We start from the raw sequence: 25,463 nt of genomic DNA on the forward strand, positions 1-25,463 counted from the left end.
CTTAGTGAATAACTAACAGTAACTGGACTTAGTGAATAACTAACAGTAACTGGACTTAGTGAATAACTAACAGTAACTGGACTTAGTGAATAACTAACAGTAACTGGACTTAGTGAATAACTAACAGTAACTGGACTAAGTGAATAACTAACAGTAACTGGACTTAGTGAATAACAAACAGTAACTGGACTTAGTAAATAACAAACAGTAACTGGACTTAGTGAATAACTAACAGTAACTGGACTAAGTGAATAACTAACAGTAACTGGACTTAGTGAATAACAAACAGTAACTGGACTTAGTAAATAACAAACAGTAACTGGACTTAGTGAATAACTAACAGTAACTGGACTTAGTGAATAACAAACAGTAACTGGACTTAGTGAATAACAAACAGTAACTGGACTTAGTGAATAACAAACAGTAACTGGACTTAGTGAATAACTAACAGTAACTGGACTTAGTGAATAACTAACAGTAACTGGACTTAGTGAATAACTAACAGTAACTGGACTTAGTGAATAACTAACAGTAACTGGACTTAGTGAATAACTAACAGTAACAGGACTTAGTGAATAACTAACAGTAACTGGACTTAGTGAATAACTAACAGTAACTGGACTTAGTGAATAACTAACAGTAACTGGACTTAGTGAATAACAAACAGTAACTGGACTTAGTGAATAACAAACAGTAACTGGACTTAGTGAATAACAAACAGTAACTGGACTTAGTAAATAACAAACAGTAACTGGACTTAGTAAATAACTAACAGTAACTGGACTTAGTGAATAACTAACAGTAACTGGACTTAGTGAATAACTAACAGTAACTGGACTTAGTGAATAACTAACAGTAACTGGACTTAGTGAATAACTAACAGTAACTGGACTTAGTGAATAACAAACAGTAACTGGACTTAGTAAATAACAAACAGTAACTGGACTTAGTGAATAACAAACAGTAACTGGACTTAGTGAATAACAAACAGTAACTGGATTTAGTAAATAACTAACAGTAACTGGACTTAGTGAATAACTAACAGTAACTGGACTTAGTGAATAACTAACAGTAACTGGACTTAGTGAATAACTAACAGTAACTGGACTTAGTGAATAACTAACAGTAACTGGACTAAGTGAATAACTAACAGTAACTGGACTTAGTGAATAACAAACAGTAACTGGACTTAGTGAATAACAAACAGTAACTGGACTTAGTGAATAACTAACAGTAACTGGACTTAGTGAATAACTAACAGTAACTGGACTTAGTGAATAACAAACAGTAACTGGACTTAGTGAATAACTAACAGTAACTGGACTTAGTGAATAACTAACAGTAACTGGACTTAGTGAATAACTAACAGTAACTGGACTTAGTGAATAACTAACAGTAACTGGACTTAGTGAATAACTAACAGTAACTGGACTAAGTGAATAACTAACAGTAACTGGACTTAGTGAATAACAAACAGTAACTGGACTTAGTGAATAACAAACAGTAACTGGACTTAGTGAATAACTAACAGTAACTGGACTTAGTGAATAACAAACAGTAACTGGACTTAGTGAATAACTAACAGTAACTGGACTTAGTGAATAACAAACAGTAACTGGACTTAGTGAATAACTAACAGTAACTGGACTTAGTGAATAACAAACAGTAACTGGACTTAGTAAATAACAAACAGTAACTGGACTTAGTGAATAACAAACAGTAACTGGACTTAGTGAATAACTAACAGTAACTGGACTTAGTGAATAACTAACAGTAACTGGACTTAGTGAATAACTAACAGTAACTGGACTTAGTGAATAACTAACAGTAACTGGACTTAGTGAATAACTAACAGTAACTGGACTTAGTGAATAACTAACAGTAACTGGACTTAGTGAATAACAAACAGTAACTGGACTTAGTGAATAACTAACAGTAACTGGACTTAGTAAATAACAAACAGTAACTGGACTTAGTAAATAACAACAGTACTGGACTTAGTGAATAACAAACAGTTAACTGGACTTAGTGAATAACTAACAGTAACTGGACTTAGTGAATAACTAACAGTAACTGGACTTAGTGAATAACTAACAGTAACTGGACTTAGTGAATAACTAACAGTAACTGGACTTAGTGAATAACTAACAGTAACTGGACTTAGTGAATAACTAACAGTAACTGGACTTAGTGAATAACTAACAGTAACTGGACTTAGTGAATAACAGTAACTGGACTTAGTGAATAACTAACAGTAACTGGACTTAGTGAATAACTAACAGTAACTGGACTTAGTGAATAACTAACAGTAACTGGACTTAGTGAATAACTAACAGTAACTGGACTTAGTGAATAACTAACAGTAACTGGACTTAGTGAATAACTAACAGTAACTGGACTTAGTAAATAACAAACAGTAACTGGACTCACAAAAATAGACAGCAAAAAACTCTGTTTACTGAAATGCCACGTAAATCCAGTGCGCAACAGCGCATTGCGCAACACTTTACTTGCTGTCCTCCACGATAACGTCCACCTTTCCAGATTTTTGGTTTGCGTTGAACGCATCGACATGTGAGGGAAGGAGGCTTGACCGCTTTCGGGTGACAGTGTTGCCTGCCAGGGAAAAAACCCTCTCACTCGGGGTGCCTGTGGCTGGAATAGCCAGGTAGCTCCTCGAAAGCTTGGCTAAACGGGGGACGCGGTGCACGTTTTCTGCCCACCACTCCAATAGGGCTGTGCATCTTCACTGGTCTCACGATTCGATTCGATTACGATTATCCTGTCTTCGATTCAATTCAATATCCTGATGCATCACGATTCATACCAATGCGTTGCATCCTCAATTTTCTATATTACTGCACATGGCTTATTTTTCATCAATGCATACATGCAGTAAATACATATGAACTCTCTTTTTATTATTTAGAAAGTGCTTCAGAAATCAATAACATAAATGTCTTGACATTAATTTATGAACCAAAATAAATGAATTGTAGGTCTAGCCTCCCTATATCTGTGTGTGAAGTTGTTCCATCCTCAAAAACAAAAAAATAATGCTTCTGCAGTCGAGCTGCAGCTTCTAGCAACGGCCTTCTGTTAAAGAAAGGACACTGAATGTCCTGAATGTGGCATCACACACAGGACATGAGTCTGAACACAGCAGACAACAGGAGTATTTACAACAGCATATAAACTAAAATACTGCATGTGGGTGCACACTCACATTCTCTGTCTTACTGTTACATAAATCCCATGAATGTATGAGATTAAGTTAGCTTCATTATATCTCAGTGATTAAGTGAATAATAAAGGTTCTATCGGGTCACTATCAGCCTGTCACTCATTATTTTCAGGGAGGGGGCGGGGCTTAGAAGAACAGAGGAGACGGTGATCGCGGAAGCTTTTTTCCTCCTGCCTTCACAAACTTTACACACGTATATATCGTCTGGAAATTGCTAGAGGACATTCATACTCTGCAATCCAAGACTTCATTAAATCCACCAAAAACCTGACATGATTGTAACGCGATTATCTTTGAAAAACATAAATCCCTGTGTCTCTGAACCGCAGCGACACGGAGTGATTCAGAGCGGGTCCTTCTGCTGTTGGTTCTGGACTGGTGTTCTTGTGTTGGTGGAGAAAGCAGACTGCTCCGTGTTTGGTGTTGCTGTGCCGCTGTCACGTCTGTTCCCTGATCTCTGCGTCACCGACCGATTTGATATTAAAGTGACAGAAAACATTTTTTTATAGTAAAGCTGCGGCCGGAAAATCAGGAAGCAACGTTAGGCCTACTACGCTATAATCGATTATCTTCCGTCACTGCATCGAGACCGAATCGTCCACGTCCGCATCGCAATGCATCGTAGAAACTAGAGATGCACGATAATTATCGGTCCGATATTAGGAATTATGACATCATCCCGATAAACCCGATACCAGTATTAATAGCCCCGATAATATACAATATATTTTTTGGGTAAAAAAAAAAGAAAAAGATACTGCGGTGTGGGTGGATTGGGATGAGGGGCGCTTGTTTTTCACTCGGCTCCTCCCGTTTTGCCAGTACTGTGGTATTAGTGGTTTAGGAAGAGGGGAGTTCTTCACAAATCCTGCGCTCCCTATCCGCCTCCACATTTGGCCCGGCCCCCTGAACAATATATATATATTTTTTTTTTTCAGTCTGGCCACGCGAATCCTAGACTAGCCCCTGTCAAAATGTTGTGACCTGCTCTATCTAAATCAGTCGCATTGACCCGAAGACACCTTTTGAGTTGTATACACTGTTGGAAAGAGGATATTCCTAGCTTTCTAATGATATCAGGATTGTTTTTGTACTTCAAATATTAAGCGAAATATGTCACATTATATAATGACTGTCACCGAGTCATCATTTTGAGAAAAAGGCCTTCAAAGTTGTCTCTTCTCTGGAATCCATCGATCTGATTGATTATTAGCAAATGATCAAAATACTACCGAGGGAAGATATTTTTGTTTGGAGGGGAAGCTCGCGAGTGTGTGTGTATACCATAAGTGTATACGTGTGTGTGTGAGTGTGTGTGCTTGTGTAATTTTGCGTTTGTGTGTATTGTGTTTGTTTCCCGGGGAAAACACTCACGAGAAACACCGGCTGTTGTTATGCCTGCTGTGACGTCAAGTTACTCCGTTCTCCGTTGGAATTATGCCGAAGCTTCAAAGTTGTATTTATCATCTGAATTTGCCGAAACAAGTTTAATATTCTGAAAGCCAAGACTTTGTTTAATTGAAATCAGATGAAAACAAACTGTAACGGACCCTGCCGTGTTATCTATGATTACTATACTCTTACATTCATAATTTCAGCGGAGTGAGGGGGGCGGCGCTGCGGAAGAGCAGATTGCGAGTGAGAAATAAATAAATTGGAAATAAAAGTTTCATATTCTGAAAGCCAAGACTTTGTTTGTTTAAAATCAAACAAAACACCCGAACCCCGAAAAAATAGTTTTTTTTACGTAAATCCACGTTTATTTTGAGAGATTCTGCTCTGACTACTAAGCTAAACTTTTACCTGTTAAGATTGTGCACGGCACAACAGAAAGTTACAGTAATTTTCAATGGACTTTTTTTCTGTGAAGAACCCAGAGAGGGTTATTTGGTTATTATTTATTTCATAAATAGTGTTATTTATTTCATTAATAGTGTTATTATTTATTTCCTGACTTTTTTTCTGTGAAGATCCCGGAAAGGGTTATTAATATTTGGTTATGTGTGGCTTTCTAGAAAACAATAAATGTTTACGTTTAGACACCCATGCGATCGTCACACTTTTTCTGTTACAAACTGACCCGGCCCCATCAGAGAAGGGAAAAGTTATGTGGCCCTCACAGGAAAAAGTTTGGGGACCCCTGATGTAAAGTCTCTCGCTCGCTCGGGCCACACATACACACACCCTCCCGGTCCTCCAGATGGCCAGTCGGTGCCTGCCGGTGAGCGTGGAAGTGTGGTCTGCAGCAAGCGGGCGGCAGGAGCGGGGCTGTCAGCATCAGCTTGTGGATGGTATTTTAAACTCGATGCGCTCTGAAACTACGGGGCGGCCGAGGAAAAAACATACACATGCGTTAATCGCGTTAAAATAATTAGTGGCGTAATTTTTTTTTTATTATCGGTCTTGAGAAGCAGGAAGTTATCGGTATCGGATTCAAAAAACCAATATCGTGCATCCCTAGTAGAAACGATTATTTTCAACACCCCTACACTCCAGTGGGTTATCCATTGTGGGGATATGCAGTGTCCGCTGGCAGTAAACCCTAGCTGTAGACCCATTTTTTCTTGCTGCTCGTCTGCCTCTGTCCTGTGCTGACGCGGTCCGTTGCTCACTGGTGCTAGCATTACTGCTAGTGCTAGCTGTCGGCAGCGGGAGTCTCATCTTCAGATGGTTGCGCATAGCAGATGTATTTTTGTTGTACTTCGGTACAGCTGTACACAACTGACACTTCACTGTGGAGTTGGTTACATCTTTGTTGAAGTACTGCCATACATAAGAACGTTGGACGTGTTTTGAAGCATTTTGCAGCACCTCGTTTACCTCCATTTTTTTCACGACTAGTTGACTAGGGCCTACAGCGCCGACTAGTGGTAAAGGTAGTCGACTAGTCGGTGAAACCCCTAGTACCCACACATTTTTTTTAATTACCGGCTGTACCGTTTATTTTCTTTTTTCTGCTTTTGTATATATCGACATTTTTGCCTGCCCCACAATAAAATGCAACAGTTCCCACTTCCCTGCATTCTGTTTCTTGTAGCCAGCACCAAAAATAAAAGCAGTCTCTGTAAAAACCTCCCCACAGTTTTGAAAAGAGGCTTCAGTCTGTGAGTCCAGGTAGCAGTGTGTGATTGTCTCTGTCGGTGCAGAACGGACATTCGGAGGATGACCAGGATTGGTTAGGGTTTGTTGGTTGACCAGCACCCTGCCTCTGTAGGACATGAGGGGAAGCAACCAGCGCCACTTGTTAAGCTTCCCCTCCACCTTTTCTAAAACTCCTTCCCAGTTTTTCCCCAGTGTGACCTCATCTCCAAGATGGACTCCCAAATATTTTAGACCACCCCTCTTCCATGTCAACCCACCTGGGAGCTGAGGGAGGCCACCAGGCCACTCCCCCACTGCTAGGGCCTCACTTTTGGCCCAGTTGACCTTTGCAGAGGAGATATTTTTGAAAGTATCCACTACCTGCCCCAGCTTTAAAACATCCTGTTGATTTTTTATATCGTTTCTTGTAGCATTGCTACATTTGCTTTTTTTTATTTTTAAAAGCTCATAAATACAAGCCCTCTTCCTCACATCCCTAGCTCCATGACATTTAAAGTGCACACTTTAAAATCACTCATTCAAAAGGATGTGAGGAGAGACACACCGCTTACGGATATAAGAAGTAGATGTTTCTACAACCAGAGTGGAGGAGAGCTCTGCTGTCAGACTGAGAGAGAAACAGCTCAGGTGAGGTTAGGGACTCTGAGGGTTTAGATAGAAGTCATCTCAGTGGCTCTCAAACAAATATGTGTTTACAAATGATGTAAACACATATTTCCAAGGCACTCCTTTATAATTATTAGGATAAATAAAAACAGGTTTGAAATCATTCCAATGTCTACTATAGTACAGTAAACCAAAAATATCGTTTAAAGTTGGAGAGATACACAAATATTCATAAATAAATGTTAAGGTAAAATAAGATATGAATGAACAACAACAATAAAATAAGTTGCATGTATTTGTTATTGGCTATGGAAGGTTATTGGTTGTGTTCACATACTTATTTAATTATTAAAATGTAAACTGATCTTTTTCATATGGGTGTTTAGAGTTCCCCTAGATCAGGTCTCTAGTCCTTGTGTGCTCAAAGTGCACCAGATTGAAGCATTTTACTTTCAAATGTTCACAAAAATCAATAAGTTTCTGTTTTTGCCATTTATTCTTTATATATAAAATCTCGCCTAGAGCAGCAACTTGTCTGGAACCGGCCTGGTACTGGGCCTCGAGAGCCTTTCTTGTGCTCCGCGCTCACATTGTGCTGGGCCAACGTGCCTTAGCACCGCTGCTGTGACTCCATCCGGGGAAACACTGGCATGTACGAATAATGTTATTTGATGAAAAACATATTAAGAGTACATACTTTCATAGGGGGAAAGTAGAAGGTCAATGACAGAAATATAGAATATAAAAAATCAAGAAGATACTCTAAGTGATCTCTACAATAAAACAGTTTAGTGCAGGATGTACAAAGATATTAATATGAGGAGGTGCAAAACAGACAAACTAATTAACCTTTATTTAAACATTAAACAATACTTTAGGTTAAGGTCTTCTTTTAAATAAGAAAAAAACTTTGGGGGTATCTATCTACAGATAAATATTAAGCCTGACAAAGTACTTAACGTTTAATATATTGCTTTCCTGCAATGTTAACTATGTTGAAGCACTTATTTTAACTGATATTATACACATTAATTATACTCTTATGTAGATAGAATAAGAAATGTGCAGAATATGACAGTTTAATGGTGGAGGTACACACATATTGATAGATGTCTTGTAATGCACTGTTGAGGAACCTGTGACCCAAGTTTTTCATTCATTGCATAACTACACCGTAGTTGTGTATATATGTCAATAAACCTTAGAACATCTTGAAAGGGATGTGCAAAATAGCCATTACAGATGTAGTACCTCATTTCAGACTCCAGCTTACGACCTGCCTCAGACCAGCATCTGGGAATGTTAAGCCCTCCCACTATTTTCCAAGAGGGCGTTGCCAGATTTTCAATTTCAGGTTTTAACCAGGAGATGGCGCTTCATTCACAAATACAGAAAGACAACTTTCATGGACTTTCAGTTGTGTTTTGAAGAGCATTTAAACACATCAATATTTTAGATCAACTAAAGTATATCTAATCTTGTAATTCAATAATATATAGTCTTTATATAATAAATAATCATAATAATGTAAATGTTTACATTACACTACTTTATTTGTTATGCTCATACTTTTACCTTTACAATCGTTTGCAGTATATTGTTGTGTTTGCTTCCTCCTGCTCCCTTTCGGACACATACTGTATGATGTATTATTATTATTAATATGAAGATATTATTAAGATGTTACTTTATTGATTGAACATTTTAGTTTAGAACGTGCTGTCCCGGTAACTCAGAAGGCTCACAGGTCACATTCCGACCATCATTTAAAACAATAGGTGCTTTCACACCGTCTACAGTGTGATTTGTATAGAGGGAGCTCTGTGGCTGAATGGCCAGCGATTAGGTGTGGCGCATTTATCATAGGTGATCAGAGCTAACTGCCTGCCGTCAGGTTTCATTTATAAACAGATCTGATTTTAAGACTTTCTGCGCTCATAAAGAATGATAAGAATAAGAATAATGCGTATTGAAATGGTTTCATTCATTAGTGAGTTTATTTAACACTAGAACCGCCAATCGGGTCAATTTGTGTGATGTGTGTGTGCAATGTCACTTTTTTCAATAAAATATTAAAGTCTCTTACAGTTACTTTCGTAAACCTGAAGTGAATACATTTTGGATTACTTATTGGAATTATTGGTGGAAAGATTTCCTCACAACATTTAATATTCATTACTAAAGGAACAGCCGAATCATCACAGCGCACAAAACCTATTACCGCGCAGATGGACCAAAAAAGGGAGCGTTTGAAAAAAATGTGCGGGTCCGCTCAGTGGAACGATAACAACGAAACATGGAGGAACAAAAGTCTGCGTTTAAACCTACAGTTAATTTAGCTGCTGGAGAAGAAAGATCAGGGGGGAGAGAGCTGTGGTTGATGGGCCATTAGTTGTGTAAATACACAGCTGAGAGCTGCCGTTTCATTCAGACTGTTTAAAACACGGTAACAACGGACTATTTTTCTTAGCGGATGCATGTCAATTTAAATCAATACAACTATTTTCTAAATCCATAAAAGCATTTCAATTAATATTGGGAGTCATGTCGTTACTTTGTTGAGAATGTGCCCATGTAATAAGCGGGATAATTGGCAGCGACTTGATCCTTATGGGGAAAATAACACCCTTCAGCTGATCAAGATCCCTCCGCTACGCGTTGGGATCCTGATCTGCCGACGAGGCTCCATTCAAATATACATATGTTTAGTGAATTACTGAGTTTAGGCACGATAATAACGTTTTAATGAAGTTGAATACAGTATATTCATATGTGTCAGTGATTTCATGTCAATTCGGCGAACATAAACATAAATGATCGTTGTGAAGATGATGATTCAATTAGGATTAAAAATCGAGAGCCGAGCTGCATTTCCTCCCGTTCGTTTTTTTCGACTAAGCAACATTATTTTGTTAAATAACAACATGGTGATGTTTCGTGCAAATGATGATACAAGCATCAAATTTGGCACACTTGTTCTCCAAGTGGTACTAATCAAATCTGCCTGATAAACCAATTGAAAATCCAAGATGGCGGCCATTTTCCAAGATGGCCGCCAGATTAGCCGCCCGAAAACCGTAATAAATCGGCACATAAAGGGTTAATCAAATTTTAAAGGTCATAAATGGATGCGATAATTTAAGACCTTTAATTTGATACCTATTTTATGGGTCTACGACCACAGGAAATACTTTAACCCATTGGGAACCATTGTCGACTTTTGTCACCATGAGTATTAGTCTCTAGGGGATTGCAGAAAAATATATAACTAACAGTTCCACAGTTACTTGAATGTCACTGTAGTTACTTAAGTATATTATAGTATATTGAAACGCCCTGGTGGCGAAATTCGGTACTGCGCCTTTAAGGCACCATTTTGCGCGACATGTGTGTTTTGAGTAGACACAAAATGCAGAGAGCACATGGTGGCAGCCAGTTCTATCAGCCACACATCGTTTTGGTTTAATCCGGAGTAGATATCTGTGACTGTGAGTACTTACAAACTGACTTGTGTGTGCCAAGTGATGTGTTTCAAAATTGTGGTTAATTGTGTGTTATTTCAATGTGTAAGCTAAGCTAAGCTAACTATGCTATCGGAAATTAGCTAATTCATTCAATTACTTTTTACACTATCATACAGGAAAGTGTCTATTATACACGTACAGGGTGGTAAAAGGATAAACCCTCAACCCTGAACGTCATACTGACCATGGACACAAGTGCTACTGTAAAATCGTGGAACACTGACTGGACCAAGTGTTGCCTATGTCAGGAGGTTAAGAAAGAAGATCTAAAGTCCCCCCAGGGCAATCCTGCCAGAAGAGGCGATGATGGATATATGAACTTGGCAACGAATATTCCTCTGTTTCACTCACTCAATGCACTACCAATCAAGCTAGACCCTGCAAGACTTGACGAAGGTGGTGGGATAAATGAAACCTTAAGACAAAAGAAGGCAAAATATCATGAGAGTTGTAGGCTTCTATTTAACAACACAAAGTTACACAGAGCTGAAAAAAGATCAACCCCTACAGGTACTAGTGATGAGGGCGGTAGAAGTAAGATCCCACGAAAGGTCCAAGAAGCTAAAACACAAGAATGTTTCTTTTGCGAAAAAGGAGGGGAGCTTAGAGAAGCAATGACAATGCAAGTGAATAACAGAATAAACGAATGTGCAAAAACACTCAGTGATAGAAAACTCCTTGCCAAACTAAGTGTAGGAGATGTCATAGCACAAGAACTGAAATATCACCCTGCTTGTTTGGTGGCATTGTATAACTGAGAACGAGCCTACCTAAAGGTGCAGGAGCAAGAGAAAGCACAGGAGCACTGGAAGGAAGCATATCCAATTGCTTTCTCCGAATTAGTCACCTACATTAGTGAGATGAAAAATGCCAGTGATAGTAGTGATCCACTCATATTGAAGCTTGCTAATTTGACCATGCTTTACAAGCAGAGGCTGGAGCAGCTTGGTGTTGAATCGCCTGATGTTCATCCTACTCGACTCAAGGACCAGCTGCTTTTTCACATTCCCAAGCTGCAAGCTCATCACCAAGGACGAGATGTTATGCTGGCTTTTGAAAATGATGTAAGCTCAATCCTCTCACAAGCATCCAAGTACGGTGAAGCGATCCACCAAGCAAAAGCTGCTGGGATAATAAGACGAGATATGCTACATCAAAAGTCAAATTTCAGCAGCACCTTTAACGACACAGACCTAGAACAGGCTGTACCACCATCACTGCTGCAATTTGTATGTATGATCGAACATGGTGCTGACATCAAGTCCCAACTCGTGCATGGAGCATCGAAATCTGACCTTTCTATATCGCAACTCCTACAGTACAACTGCTTTGCGAAATATAAGGAAGGAACGGATGTCCACAGGCATTCCAATGACCGTGAGCCACCTTTTGCAGTCTACATGGGCCTGTATGTGTTTGCCAAGACGAGGAAGAGACAAATCATTGAAATGCTCCATGAGAATGGGCTCAGCATATCATACGACAGAGTCCTAGAAATCTCAGCACAGTTAGGAGAAGCAGTTGTTGCACAGTATGTGCAAGATGGAGTAATCTGTCCCCCAGTCTTGAGAAAGCAGTTGTTCACAACTGCAGCAGTGGACAACATAGATCATAATCCGACTGCGACCACAGCTCAAACATCATTCCATGGTACAAGTGTGTCCATTTTCCAACATCCAAGCACTGAAAATGCTGGCGATGAACGTGAGCCGCTCAAACTAGAGTCAGAAATGAAGGTTAAGAAAGTACCAGAGCTTCCAGAAGCATACACCAATATTCGACCAGCATACATCACGAAAAAACCCAATCCTCCTCCAGTAGCAAACCAATCTTTACCAGCACCCGAGTCGATCTGGTTACACTTGAAGGAAGAATATTCTTGGTTGGAGGAAGTCTTCCTCACTGAGGATGTGGCTGATGCAGTAAGCATCACATGGTCAGCCCACCATGCAACGCAGAAAAGGAGCCATCCATTTGAAGTGAGTATTTCAGCGATGATGCCTCTGTGGCGAGATCAGGCTCACTCTGTTGCAACGATCAAGCATGCCATGGCGAAGGTCCGTGATACAGTGGCTTTTCTGAACCCAGGGCAGACACCTGTCATTGCTGCTGATCAACCGTTATATGCTCTGGCAAAACAAATACAATGGAAGTGGCCCGAATATGGAGAGGACAAGTTTGTGATCATGTTCGGTGGACTTCATATAGAAATGGCTGCACTGAGATCGATAGGAACATTACTACGGGAGAGTGGCTGGACCAGTGCCATTGTGGAAGCAGAGGTGGCCTCATCTGGTACAGCAGAGTCTTACCTGTCTGCATCCAGTGTCACCAGGACAAGACAAGCACACCAGATCACTGCATGCAGCTTGTACAAACTGATGAAGAAGGCATACCATGATTACCGCTCTGAAGAGTCTTGCATATCAGATATAACCATTGAGGATTGGTGTGAACAACGGAGGAAAGAGAGTCCGCAGTTCCAGTTCTGGAGTCTGGTGCTGAACATGGAGCTCACCATATTCACCCTGATCCGCTCATTCAGAGAAGGAGACTTCAACTTGTACCGTGAAGCACTTTCAGAACTGGTGCCTTACTTCTTTGCAAATAACAATGTCAACTATGCGCGGTGGATCCCAATTCACCTCCGAGATATGATGTCACTTGAGCAACAACATCCAGATGTGGCCAGAGAGTTTCACAAAGGGAACTTTGCCATCCACAAGTCAAGAAGAGAATACTCTGGCCTGGCGATCGACCAAGCACACGAGCAAAATAATGCAGTGATCAAAGGTGACGGAGGAGCAATTGGGTTGACAGAAGACGCGTCAGCACTTCGTAGGTGGATGGTCGCTGGACCCGAAGTTAGTCGTCTAGTAGCTGGATACGAGGCCATGTCTGGTATGAAAGATGCCACATATAGCAGCAGACACCACGAACAGACAAGGAGTGCCCAGAAATCTTTCTTTGCAAAGGTGAAATCACTCTCTGCAGTGATGCAGGAGATGGGCAACCCATTCCAAGAAGAATCAGCCGACCTGCTGGTGCTAGACACGAAGAACATTGCAGACCCAACTCTAGCTGAAATGGTAGCAACACATCACCGACGGGGCAAAGAGCAGTTCCAATCATTCATGGAGGGGCTAGAGGATGAAGGTGAAAGTGCTTTTTATAATCCGATAAAGAAAAACCTTGCTTCTTTCTTCAAACAAGAGCAGGCTAAGGACATTTCTAAGGAGAAAGTCCTGAAAGACGACTGTCAGTTATTCTCGCGACTGTTCATCTCGTGCCAGAACAGGCAGTGTAACTTGCAAGAATTCTTCAAGCACGAAAATCAGTCGCACCCTGCATCTCTCAGTGATAGCGGCAAGCTTCATACGTGTCAGAAGTCACAGCTGGTTGAAATTCTTGAAGCGCAAGTGAACATCCCAGACACAGAACCAAATGGAGATGCAATCATCATTGATGGCTCAGCACTTATCAATGCCTTACCTCCACGTACTTCAAAGACATTTGATGACTATGCTAAAGAAGACATAATCCCAAAGGTTGAATCCTATGGTGCCAGGTACAAGCGGGTGGACGTAGTCTTTGATGTGTACAAGAAGTCAAGTCTGAAATCCGAGACAAGGTCGAAAAGAGGGCAAGGAATCAGAAGAAGAGTGACAGGGCGCCAGCAACAAGACTGAGCTGTTTCACTTCCTTGCGGAAAAGATGTGTGAAGCAGAGACGACAAGCACAGTAATTGTCACAAAAGGAGAAGAAGCCATTAGCAACACAGGGAAGTTGCTGGATGCTGTGTCCCCATGTTCTCATGAAGAAGCTGACAGTCGAATATTTGTGCACGCCAGGGATGCAACGACTGATGGGAGCAAGTCTATTATCATTAAGGCTAATGACACGGCCGTGCTAGTCATAGCAATATCTGTACTGCCATCCTTACAGGAACTAGGTCTTGAGAAAATGTGGATTGCCTTTGGCCAAGGAGCCAAGATGCGATGGATTCCAGTCCATGAGGTAGTTTCTGCAATAGGGCTTGAGAAAGCTAGAGGGATCCCATACTTTCATGCGTTCACTGGATGTGATGTCGTGTCTGCCTTCCGTGGGAAAGGGAAGAAATCTGCATGGCAGACTTGGAACGTATTCGATGATGTTTCTGAAACATTCACTAATCTCAGCCAGCATCCAACATTGATTTGTGATCTTGACCTGCAGAAGCTGGAGAGATTCGTTGTCCTCATGTACGACAGATCAAGCGCAACCACTGGTGTGGATGAAGCAAGACTAGATCTCTTTGCCCGCAAGCAGAGGCCGTACAACTCAATTCCACCAACACAGGCAGCGCTCAGAGAACATGCAAAGCGTGTGGCTTATCAGGCTGGGATCATCTGGGGCCAGGCAACCATCTCCAATCCAGACACGAGCAGTCCCGCTGAATGGGGATGGACACAGAAAGGAGAGACATGGCAGATATGTTGGACAACACTACCCCCTATTGCAGCGAGCTGTCGGGAACTGACGAAGTGTTCCTGTAAGAAAGGTTGCACAGGAAGATGCAAATGCTTTCAGTCAGAGCTCCCCTGCACATCACTCTGCAGATGTGAACAGTAGCAGCTGGAGGACCAGTGGCATGGTATAAATAACTTTGAACATTTGCTAGCCGGGGTAAAGCTTACGTAATAAAAAACGGGCAATCTGGTGGCCATCTTGAAAAATGTGTCAGTGTGCTTTATTAAAACCCTTTGAGACCCAAAGTGCACTCATGATGACAAAAGTCGACAATGGTTCCCAATGGGTTAAAGTATTTCCTGTGGTCGTAGACCCATAAATTAGGTATCAAATTAAAGGTCTTAAATTATCGCATCCATTTATGACCTTTAAAATTTGATTAACCCTTTCTGTGCCGAATTATTACGGTTTTAGGGCGGCTAATCTGGCGGCCATCTTGGAAAATGGCCGCCATCTTGGATTTTCAATTGGCCAATCAGGCAGATTTGATTAGTACCACTTGGAGAACAAGTGTGCCAAATGTGATGCTTGTATCATAATTTGCACGATTTTTCTGCAATCCCCTAGACTACGTTGTCAGCCGGTAACCAGCTGCCCAGACATTTCGAGGGGAAAAAGGATGGAAACGGGGCGTTCGGGTGCCGTGGGAAGAACCTCCGTTTATTCACGTTCTTCAAGCTATATTGACACTGTATTCCATACAGACTAGATACTATTCATTTTCTGACCACTTTCGTCTCTCTCTCCATAACTCCGCACTTCGCCTTAGCCATCACATTTCACACACACACAGACTCCAAAACCCACAACCCCTTGCGGCTGCTACTCTTAAAGTGACAGGCCAAGCCTGTAACACTACCCCCACTCTGGATGATGATAAAACAACCTTTAACATCACTTCAGCATATAAACATTATAAAAGGAAAGCATGAAACATTAATGGCAACACATTTCCCACAGTCCTTGAAGGCGTCTTCCTTGCTGTGGAAACAGCTTGAATCATGAGGCAATGTCCTTAACAATATCCACGAAGCATACTGCATAGATCCTTTTTTTTAACGTTTCAAAGGTGTATAAACACACATACTGATGTACATAACATACCGTGATGTAGTTAATCAACCCGGGTTAAATTAAACACTGTGTGACTTCACTCTATATGATGTGGCTCTTTGGCATTACAATTATCAAACAACAACAAGCAATCTTACCATCTGTTTGGTTTCTCTAACCAATTACATCAAGTGTCAAAGCAGTAAAACAGTATCCACATTACTCATTACCACAGGCAACTAAATGAAATAGAACCACAAACTGTGGATGTATAACAATATAATTAAATAACTTTAGCTTAAGAGCATAGAATTACTCTGGAACTCTTTTTTTTTTCTTTTTCTTTTACTGAGTTAGGAACTAACCTGCTGACACCCTGACTCAGGTTAAACTTTACCAAACCCTAGTGACTGACCCAGTCACCTAACATGTCAGGAGCTCTGCAGAGTCGTTGGGGTCTCTGTAGAGGGGTGGAAATCCGTAGGGGACCACTGGCCGGGGTCCTGGAAGGGCGCTGAGTCAGAGGAAGTCTGTCATGAAGCCAGCTGCTGCTCGGCGTAACTGGCGGTGAAGAACCTGGGTCCTGGAGGGTCTCCACAGCTGGATCCTCTGCGTCTGATGGGGGGTCCCACAGGTGGAGAGGCCCGATGACTGTGTCAGATGAGTTGAGGTCTGGCTGAGGGAGCGGCACCTCGACAGGCGCCCAGGCTTCTGTGTCTTTGAACACCCAGCTGTTGTCTAATGGGGTCCTGGAATAATAAGGCTTGAGCTTGTCATGGTGGACAACTTTGACTTTGGCTCTGGAGCTCTTTTTGAGTCTATAGATCAGGTCATCCAACATGCCTACAATGAAGTAAGGGTCCTTGTAGGATGGCAGAAACATTCGTACCTTGTTTTTAACCCTTTTGGTGCCTTTAATCAGGTGCCAGACTGCATCTCCCACTTTGTGTTGGGTTAGACAAATGTTTTTGTCATACTGTCTTTTAGCTCGCTCAACATATTTCCCAAGAGCTTCTCGTGCCAGCTGGTGAGACAGCTCCAGACGTTCTCTCAGTTTCATGACATATTGAGGGGGGGTGTTAGTGTCGATATTGTCATTGTCAGGTGGCAAACCAGCGACCAGGTCGACTGGCTCAGTGACTTCTTTTCCAAAAAGCATCATATTTGGTGTCAATCCGGTGGAGCTGTGTCGAGTTGCTCTATAAGCCATGAGTGCATAAGGCATCATGAGATCCCAGTGACATCTGTCTGCAGTGGTAGCCAGGATTTTCTGCAGAGTGGCATTAAAGCGCTCTACCTGTCCATCAGACTGTGGGTGAAATGGGGTAGTTCGAGTCTTGTCAATCCCCAGCAACTCGCACATCCCCTGGAAAACAGCTGACTCGAAATGTGTGCCCTGGTCACTGTGCAAGCACTGGGGAGCTCCGTACCTACACACCCACTCAGAGGCGATCTTTTCTGCCACTGTGGATGCTTGCTGGTCTGGGATTGGATAGGCTTCTACCCACTTACTGAAGTAGTCTTGCACTACTAGTATGTAGCTATTGTGTCTCTCTGTTTGATTTAAAGGGCCCATCACATCAACTGCAATCCTCTCCATGGGGGCACCGACTCGCACCGTGCCCATAGCCGCTCGAGGAGTTTTCTTCGGGCGAGCTTTAGCAGCACAGCTGGGGCAGGTGCGGCACCAGAGTGTGACATAGTCTTTAATGTTATACCAGAAATATCTGGTTTGCAGGCGTGTGAGAGTTCTTTCTACTCCAAAATGGCCTCCCACAGGACCATCATGCATCTGCTCTATCACTGAACTGCGGTACATATGAGGCAGCACAATCTGGGGGTAAAACGTTGTTCCTTCAGTGCTATAATATTTCCTCATTAGCACTCCATCTTTCTGGTAAAGTCTATTCCACTGTGCCCAGTATGATTTGGTAGCGGGGCTGAAGTGTGCTATGTCTGCATATGGCAGCCGGCCTCTCCCTTCATCCATCAACTTTTTTACTGGTGCAATGTCAGGGTCAGATTCCTGAGCCATTCTCAGCTGTTCTTGAGTCCAACCAGAGAATAAGCTGGTGTTGGTAATATCACTCACCCAGTTGATGCTTGGATTTAGCAGGTCATAGTTGTTATTGTTGTCACTGCAGGCATCCTCTACCCCCACTGGAGGAAACTCTGGCTCAGCTACCCCCACTAGAGGTTGCTCTGTGTGAGTATATATGGCAACGTCAGCTGTACTGTCTGTCAGGTCACACTGGACCCCCTTATGCTGGTGTCGCTCGCTGTCATGCTCTGGCACTGTGCAGGGGCACGACTCCCTGCAGGGCCTCCTGGAAAGTGCGTCTGCATTTTGGTGGTGTCTCCCCGGTCGATGAACCACCTGAAAATCATACTCTGCCAGCTTCTCTAGCCAGCGGGCCAGCTGTCCCTCTGGTTCTTTTAACCTGGTTAACCAGCGCAGGCTGCTGTGATCAGTCCGGAGAGTGAATGGTCTGCCAAGCAGGTATTGTCTGAAGTGACAGGCAAACTCCACGCCTGCCAGAAGTTTGCGTCTGGTGGTGCAATAGTTTTGTTCTGTGGTTGACAACCTCCTGTTTCCATAGGCTAGCACCCTCTCCTCACCCCCCTGGATTTGGGAGAGGACTGCTCCGATTCCCCAGTCACTAGCATCAGTGTCGAGAAGCATCTCGCCGCTGTCAAGGGGGTAGCCTAGGACAGGAGCTGTTGACAGTCGTCCTTTCAGCTCTGTGAATGCCTCCTGGCATTCCTCTGTCCAATTAAATAGTGCATACTTTTTGGTCAGCCCGTGAAGAGGTTTAGCTATTGTAGCAAAGTTTTCCACAAAGCGTCTGTAATATGATGCCAGGCCCACAAACTGACGTACCTCAGAGATGTTACGAGGCGTAGGCCACTCTGCCACTTTCTTCACCTTCTCTGGATCAGTAGACACACCCTGGGCTGAGACAATGTGGCCAAGGTAACCCACCTTCTCCCGGAAAAGGCAGCACTTTGACGGTTTCAGCTTCAGGTTAGCTCCTCATAGCCTGGCGAACACTTCATTGAGCCGGCTTAGCATTTCGGAACCATCCCGCCCCAGGACAATGATGTCATCGAGATACACCAAGCAGGTCTCCCACTGCAATCCCGCTAATACTCTGTCCATTAGCCTCTGAAACGTGGCCGGTGCATTGCACAGTCCAAAGGGCATGACGTTCCATTCAAATAGCCCCTTGCGAGTGCAGAAAGCTGCGGCTTTGCGGGCTCTTGGTGTCAATTCCACCTGCCAGTAGCCTGAAGTCAAGTCTAGTGTACTGAAGTACCTGGCAGTGGACAGTGTGTCCAGAGTCCTGAATACGTGGCAGGGGATAGGCATCTTTAATAGTCCCTTCGTGAAGGGGTCTGTAATCCACACATAATCGCGGGCTTTGGTCTTTCTTCCTCACCATGACGATAGGTGCAGCCCAGCTGCTGTTGCTGGGACGAGCTACACCAGACTCCAGGCTCTGCTGTACCTGCAGATCTGCAGCAATCTGTTTGTCTCTGGCCATTCTGCGTGGCGGCTGCTTCACAGGCTGCCCAGGAGTAGTCTGTATGTCGTGCTGCACTAAGCTGGTGCGGCCAAGGTCAGTGGGCCCGGTGGAGAAGACATCACCGAACCTCCGTAGCACGTGAGCTAGCCCGGCTCTGTCCTCCTCAGACAGGTGAGCACAGCTCTCTGCATACATGTCCTGTAGATGACTGGGCACAGATATAACAGGAAAGTCATTGGGGTCTGATGTTACTGGGGACTTGGTCAGATGGAGATCCACTTCTCCCAACACCTCAGCTGGCTGAAGAACTCCGACCACCACCCCTCTCTTCAGAGTAACAGATGCAGGACCAGGATTGTAAATCCGCATGGGAATGTTGGAGGAATGCCGGGTGTGTACAACAACGCGGGCTGCCAGGACGTGTTGTCTCTCAATGAAGCCTTTAGTGGGGGTCAGCATCATATCTTTATTAACAGCAGAGCGAAGGCGGGCAGTACCAGGCACCACATACTCACACCCCGACTCCAATACTGTTGTGCGGGATACCCTGACGAGGTGCACTTCAGCCTGTCTGCTGGGTTTTGAGCGAGGCACTCTCTCACCGAAGAGGGTGATTTCCCTGCGACCATAGTCCAAGTGAGCATGTGACTGCAGAAGAAAAGGGTGCCCCAGGATAACCTCTGTATTTTCAGCTGTGTCTGCCATAATAAAGTTCACATTGGTTACCTTGCTTCCGGCTTGAACTGGCAGGTTGACTTCCCCTCGGACAGCGATGCCCTCAGGACCGATGCCGTGTAACACTTGTACGATGGATGGCTGGATTTGAGGCCTCGATTCAACAGGAATGGCGTTGAAGTGGCGGAGGGGGAGTATATTCCTCCGGGCGCCAGAGTCGAGCAGAGCACACAGTTCATGTCCCTGTATCAGTATCCGGATACTAGGGGTGTAACGGTACACGTACCCGTACCGAAATTATTCGGTACGGGCCCTTCGGTTCGGTACAGGTGTGTACCGAAGTGTACCGAACGAATATAACGTTAAACGTAAAAAATTGAGAACGTGATTAACTTTTTGGAAGAAATCTCAGGTGCTGCGTCGCAGCATTCAGAGTAATTTGCTCACATGGGGTTCAACGCGTCATAGAGCGAGCAAGTCATTTAATTGGATGAGAGGCATACTATGAGAGCTGGTCAGAGGGATGCGTTCAAATGTAGTCAGTAATTTGAGGAACTGTCAAAAATTAATGGCGAACGCAGATAAAGTTGAGCTCGAAAATCCTCCAGCATCATTGAAGTCTCCGGTTTGGGAACATTTTGGTTTCGCAGTTACGTACAAGGATGACGGACAAAGACAGGTGGACCGAACCAAAGCTGTTTGTCGGCATTGTTCAACTAACATTGGTTACGCGGCTGGCAATACATCAAACTTGCACACTCTTGAAAAGGCATCACCCGAACGTGAATATCACCGGTACCAAAAGAAAAAAGACTGAAGTGCAAAGTAAACCCAACTCCCACTAGCATGTTAGCCTCCACCACTCGCAGAGAGTTCAGACCGAGCCAAAGCTATTACAAACACCAAATATCCTTATGTTGCCATGTTAGCAAAGCGCTACCTGGCTGTATCTGCTACCTCTGTCCCTAGCGAGAGGGTTTTCTCCACATCAGGAGACATTGTTAGTGCCAGCAGATCTGCCCTTTCGGCAAGCAATGTGGACAAGTTCATTTTTCTTTAAAAAAACATGAAAATACAATGACAAGCAAGTCCTAATGTCAAGCTGGCTGCTTAGGTGCTAGTACAGTACACTGTAAAAAAAAAAACTCGTAAAAAAACGGTCAAAGTACTGGCAGCAGCGGCTGCCAAACAAAAACCCTTAAATTAAAGTAAAATACTTTAACTGAAATAAAGTGAATAAGCCATTAATTTACGGGAATTGTCCTTAAAGATTTTACAGGAAAACACTGTAATTTTACAGATTTATACTCTCTTTTTACAGTCAATAACCTTAAATAAAAGTACATCACTCATACTTCTACAGGCAAATACTCTAATTTTACAGATGTATCCTCTCTTTTTACAGTCAATAACATTTAATAAAAGTACAGCACTAATATTTTAACGTGCAAACACTGTAATTTTACAGATTTATCCTCTCTTATTACAGTCAATAACATTTAATAAAAGTACAGCACTAAAACTTCTACGGGCAAAAAACCCGTAAAAAAACGGTCAAATGACTGGCAGCAGCGGCTGCCAAACAAAAAACATTAAATTAAAGTAAAAATACATTAACTGAAATAAAGTGCAAAAGCAATTAGTATACAGAAATTGTCCTTAAAGATTTTAGAGGAAACTTTCCTCTCTTTTCAAAATCCATTGTCTTAAAATATTACATTAAAATACCTTAAATAAAGTTCTGATGAGAAAAACAGTTTACATTTTTTTTATTAGATTTGTATGATCAAACACTAAAATAAATACAGAACCTAAAGTTCTACAGCTAGAATACTGTTATCTTACAGCTTTTTTCTAACATTTTCCAATCAAACAGGTTCAACAAAATGACATCACAAAATGTTCTGTAGGAAACAATTACTCTGAAAACTTAAAATGAGTGCTGTCAAAATTATCGCGTTAACGGCGGTAATCAATTTTTTGAATTAATTGCGTTAAAATATTTAACATATTTAACGCATGTGCAGAATGGCATGTGCAGAATGGCCCGCCCCATACGTGCCACCAGTGGCAGCGCCAGGGTATGGCTGGGGTAGGCTACACCCATACCAAGAAATGGCTTAGCCCCACCATGAAAAATGATGTTAAAGTAAGCAAAATAAAGTCTGCCAACTCGCGGAGTAAATTGCACAGACAGCAGTTAGTCAGATTGATTTCAGTAGCCACGGTTTTGAAAACTTTTGTCACGTAGTGATCGTCTTCTCAATAGAACATCTTTGATAACGGCGTGGTGTTGTTGCAGGAAGTCCCGACGGAGAATACTTTTGCTGAAGTACAGGGGTGCACATAACTGGTACGCAGGTTATGTGCGTAATCTGAAATGCGCACCGTCACTTGTGTCACAAAGCGCATTTGCGTACCGACGTACTTGTGAAACTTTTCCAGAAGGCGGTTAGATCACCGGACGACAGAGTCGAGTCGGTCTCCGTGTGCACAGACAGGGCTGCTGTTAACGTCGGTCTGTAGGGGGGGGGGGTGCCTTGTTGAGGTGGCGAGAGGTTTTGGTCCTGATGGAGAGAGGTGTTGGTCCTGATGGAGAGAGGTGTTGGTCCTGATGGAGAGAGGTGTTGGTCCTGATGGAGAGAGGTTTTGGTCCTGATGGAGAGAGGTTTTGGTCCTGATGGAGATGTTTTGGTCCTGATGGAGAGAGGTTCTGGTCCTGATGGAGAGAGGTTCTGGTCCTGATGGAGAGAGGTTCTGGTCCTGATGGAGAGAGGTTCTGGTCCTGATGGAGAGAGGTGTTGGTCCTGATGGAGAGAGGTTTTGGTCCTGATGGAGAGAGGTTTTGGTCCTGATGGAGATGTTTTGGTCCTGATGGAGAGAGGTTCTGGTCCTGATGGAGAGAGGTTTGGTCCTGATGGAGAGAGGTGTTGGTCCTGATGGAGAGAGGTGTTGGTCCTGATGGAGAGAGGTGTTGGTCCTGATGGAGAGAGGTGTTGTCCTGATGGAGAGAGGTTTTGGTCCTGATGGAGAGAGGTTTTGGTCCTGATGAAGATGTTTTGGTCCTGATGGAGAGAGGTTCTGGTCCTGATGGAGAGAGGTTCTGGTCCTGATGGAGAGAGGTGTTGGTCCTGATGGAGAGAGGTGTTGGTCCTGATGGAGCGCAGCCTCCAGCCAGAGTGTTGTGTTGAAGGCAGAGCTGAAGTCCACAAACAGGATCCTGGCATAGGTTCCTGCTGTGTCCAGATGCTGGAGGAGGAAGTGAAGTGATAACTATTAGTAAACCATAATGATGGATGTTATTATCAGCAGCTGCCAATAGATCCCCTACATCTTGTATGATGGACCTTTGAAGCACAAGCGCACGCACGCACTATTGTGGGAACAATCAAACGCACCCTCCCAGGCACTGCGTGTTAGCGAAGTACAACTGGGATTTCGAAGAGGAAGATATGCTTGGTCAATTCTTAATAAAAAAGAAAAACCAACAAATTGAGCACTTGAGTTTTCATTAGCAGCGCCTAGCTACAGCTGCGGAGCTTTGGTCAATACCACTAACAGTCTATTTCCTTAAAATGGTACATATCGCTGAATCTATATTTTTATCTTCAGGTGATGAAATCTGCATAATGTCCCTGTACAATAAGATTCGAGCATTTTGTAATCCAGTGAGGAAATTCAAGACCAGTAAATATTGATTGATTAAACAACACTAAATAAAATGTTAGTGTTTTCTTCAAACTCAGACTCTCTGCTGCGGCTGTACCTCAAAGACAAAACAATTGTCTGATGATCTTTGTTGAACAAGGTCTGATTGTCCTGTACATGTACAATGTGGGGTATTTTTTAAATACTTTACTAAACCACATTCAATATTATGTTAGACACAAGTTAGTTATTACTCACATATCAAAGTATTTCCATCTGCATGATGGAAGAATAGCTGGGTGCTGCCTGGAGAGACTGATGAGGGACACAGGCTGCCATCAGCAGCTTTCCACACAAAGCAATCACATCATCTCTTCCATAGTCCTCACTGTCCACTGGTGCTCTGTCAAAAGAGTGAACATCACAGCCGTCATGTTAACCCTTTGTTACACAACATACAACCAACATGTGTCAAAAGTGACCCAAATTAGTTTTAATTGTAAATATCTTTGCAATAAATTACTTCAACCATTCAGGATCCCAGGTATTCCTCAATTAGCCTGTTTTGGATCAACACCAATTCTAATTTTTATTTTTCCCTTACTTACTTTTTGAATAAAAATCATGTTTGTATCACTACACTTCTAAGGCACAACATGGGTCAAACATTACCCGTATTCTTTTGCTATGTTATTTCATGCATGGCTGAGTGTTTCTTTACTATACATTTTCAAAAATAATTAATTTTAGCAGTGATTTGGACCAAGCATGTATGATGTAGTAATACAACACGTATTTTAGTTCACACAGTGTGACATTAGCTAGTCATGTTAGCGTGTAATATATAGAGCAGAGCTAACTAGCAAGTTAGCGGTTAGCTGTTTATGCTATGCTAGCTGTTGTACTGAACATTAACAAACTAGATTCCGCTGTAAGAAAGCTGTGAAACTTTACATTAAACTTGGCGACAACACTGTGACACCCCGCTGCATGTTTAGGTGTAATTCTCCCGTGTTGCAGACGAGAGGGTGGGGGGGGCAGCACTGCAATAAACTGTAAGCTAACGTTAGCAGCCGCATGTTAAGCCGGGTTTCCCGGGCGCAACATCTTGCAAGAAACAGCATCTCAGGGCTTCTTAACATTTAACAACCTATTAATTATGCATACCAACTTAACCGGAAGAAACTCAGCTAACTAGAAGAAGAAACGTAACCTTAAATAACAAATAAAACATTCACAAACTAAGTAAGGATTATCTAAATACATGTTTAACTCCATTACAGTTGCAGGACTCACCAGATCTCAAGTCTTCTGTTATTTGTTGACGTCCCGATGCTCATATTTAACGTGTAGATGTAAAACGATCCCGATATGAATCCATAAACTCCTGTAGCAGACACACAGACAGCTGTAGCTCGCAGGAGGAGACCCGCTGAAACTGACTTGGATGTTTCAAATGTGAACGACAGGCACGGACAGTTCTCATTGGCAGGTTTCTTCGATGATGTTTATATTAACCAATCAGGAGTGTTGTGGACTCATTCCAAACATGCCTGACTTGTCTGCCGTGTTTTG

The 25,463-nt window shown here is 42.7% G+C and overlaps 1 long non-coding RNA gene across 1 annotated transcript; it reads right to left on the minus strand.

Moving 5' to 3' along the window:
* Positions 1 to 23,247: 23,247 nt before the first annotated feature.
* Positions 23,248 to 25,463, minus strand: LOC117546337. Its single transcript, XR_004568994.1, has 3 exons — positions 25,185 to 25,463; positions 24,147 to 24,291; positions 23,248 to 23,489 (listed from the first exon to the last, which is right to left on the minus strand). It is a non-coding gene; the product is annotated as an uncharacterized LOC117546337 (long non-coding RNA).

Source organism: Gymnodraco acuticeps, unplaced genomic scaffold (genome assembly GCF_902827175.1).
Source record: "Gymnodraco acuticeps unplaced genomic scaffold, fGymAcu1.1, whole genome shotgun sequence".
NCBI classification, from domain to species: domain Eukaryota; kingdom Metazoa; phylum Chordata; class Actinopteri; order Perciformes; family Bathydraconidae; genus Gymnodraco; species Gymnodraco acuticeps.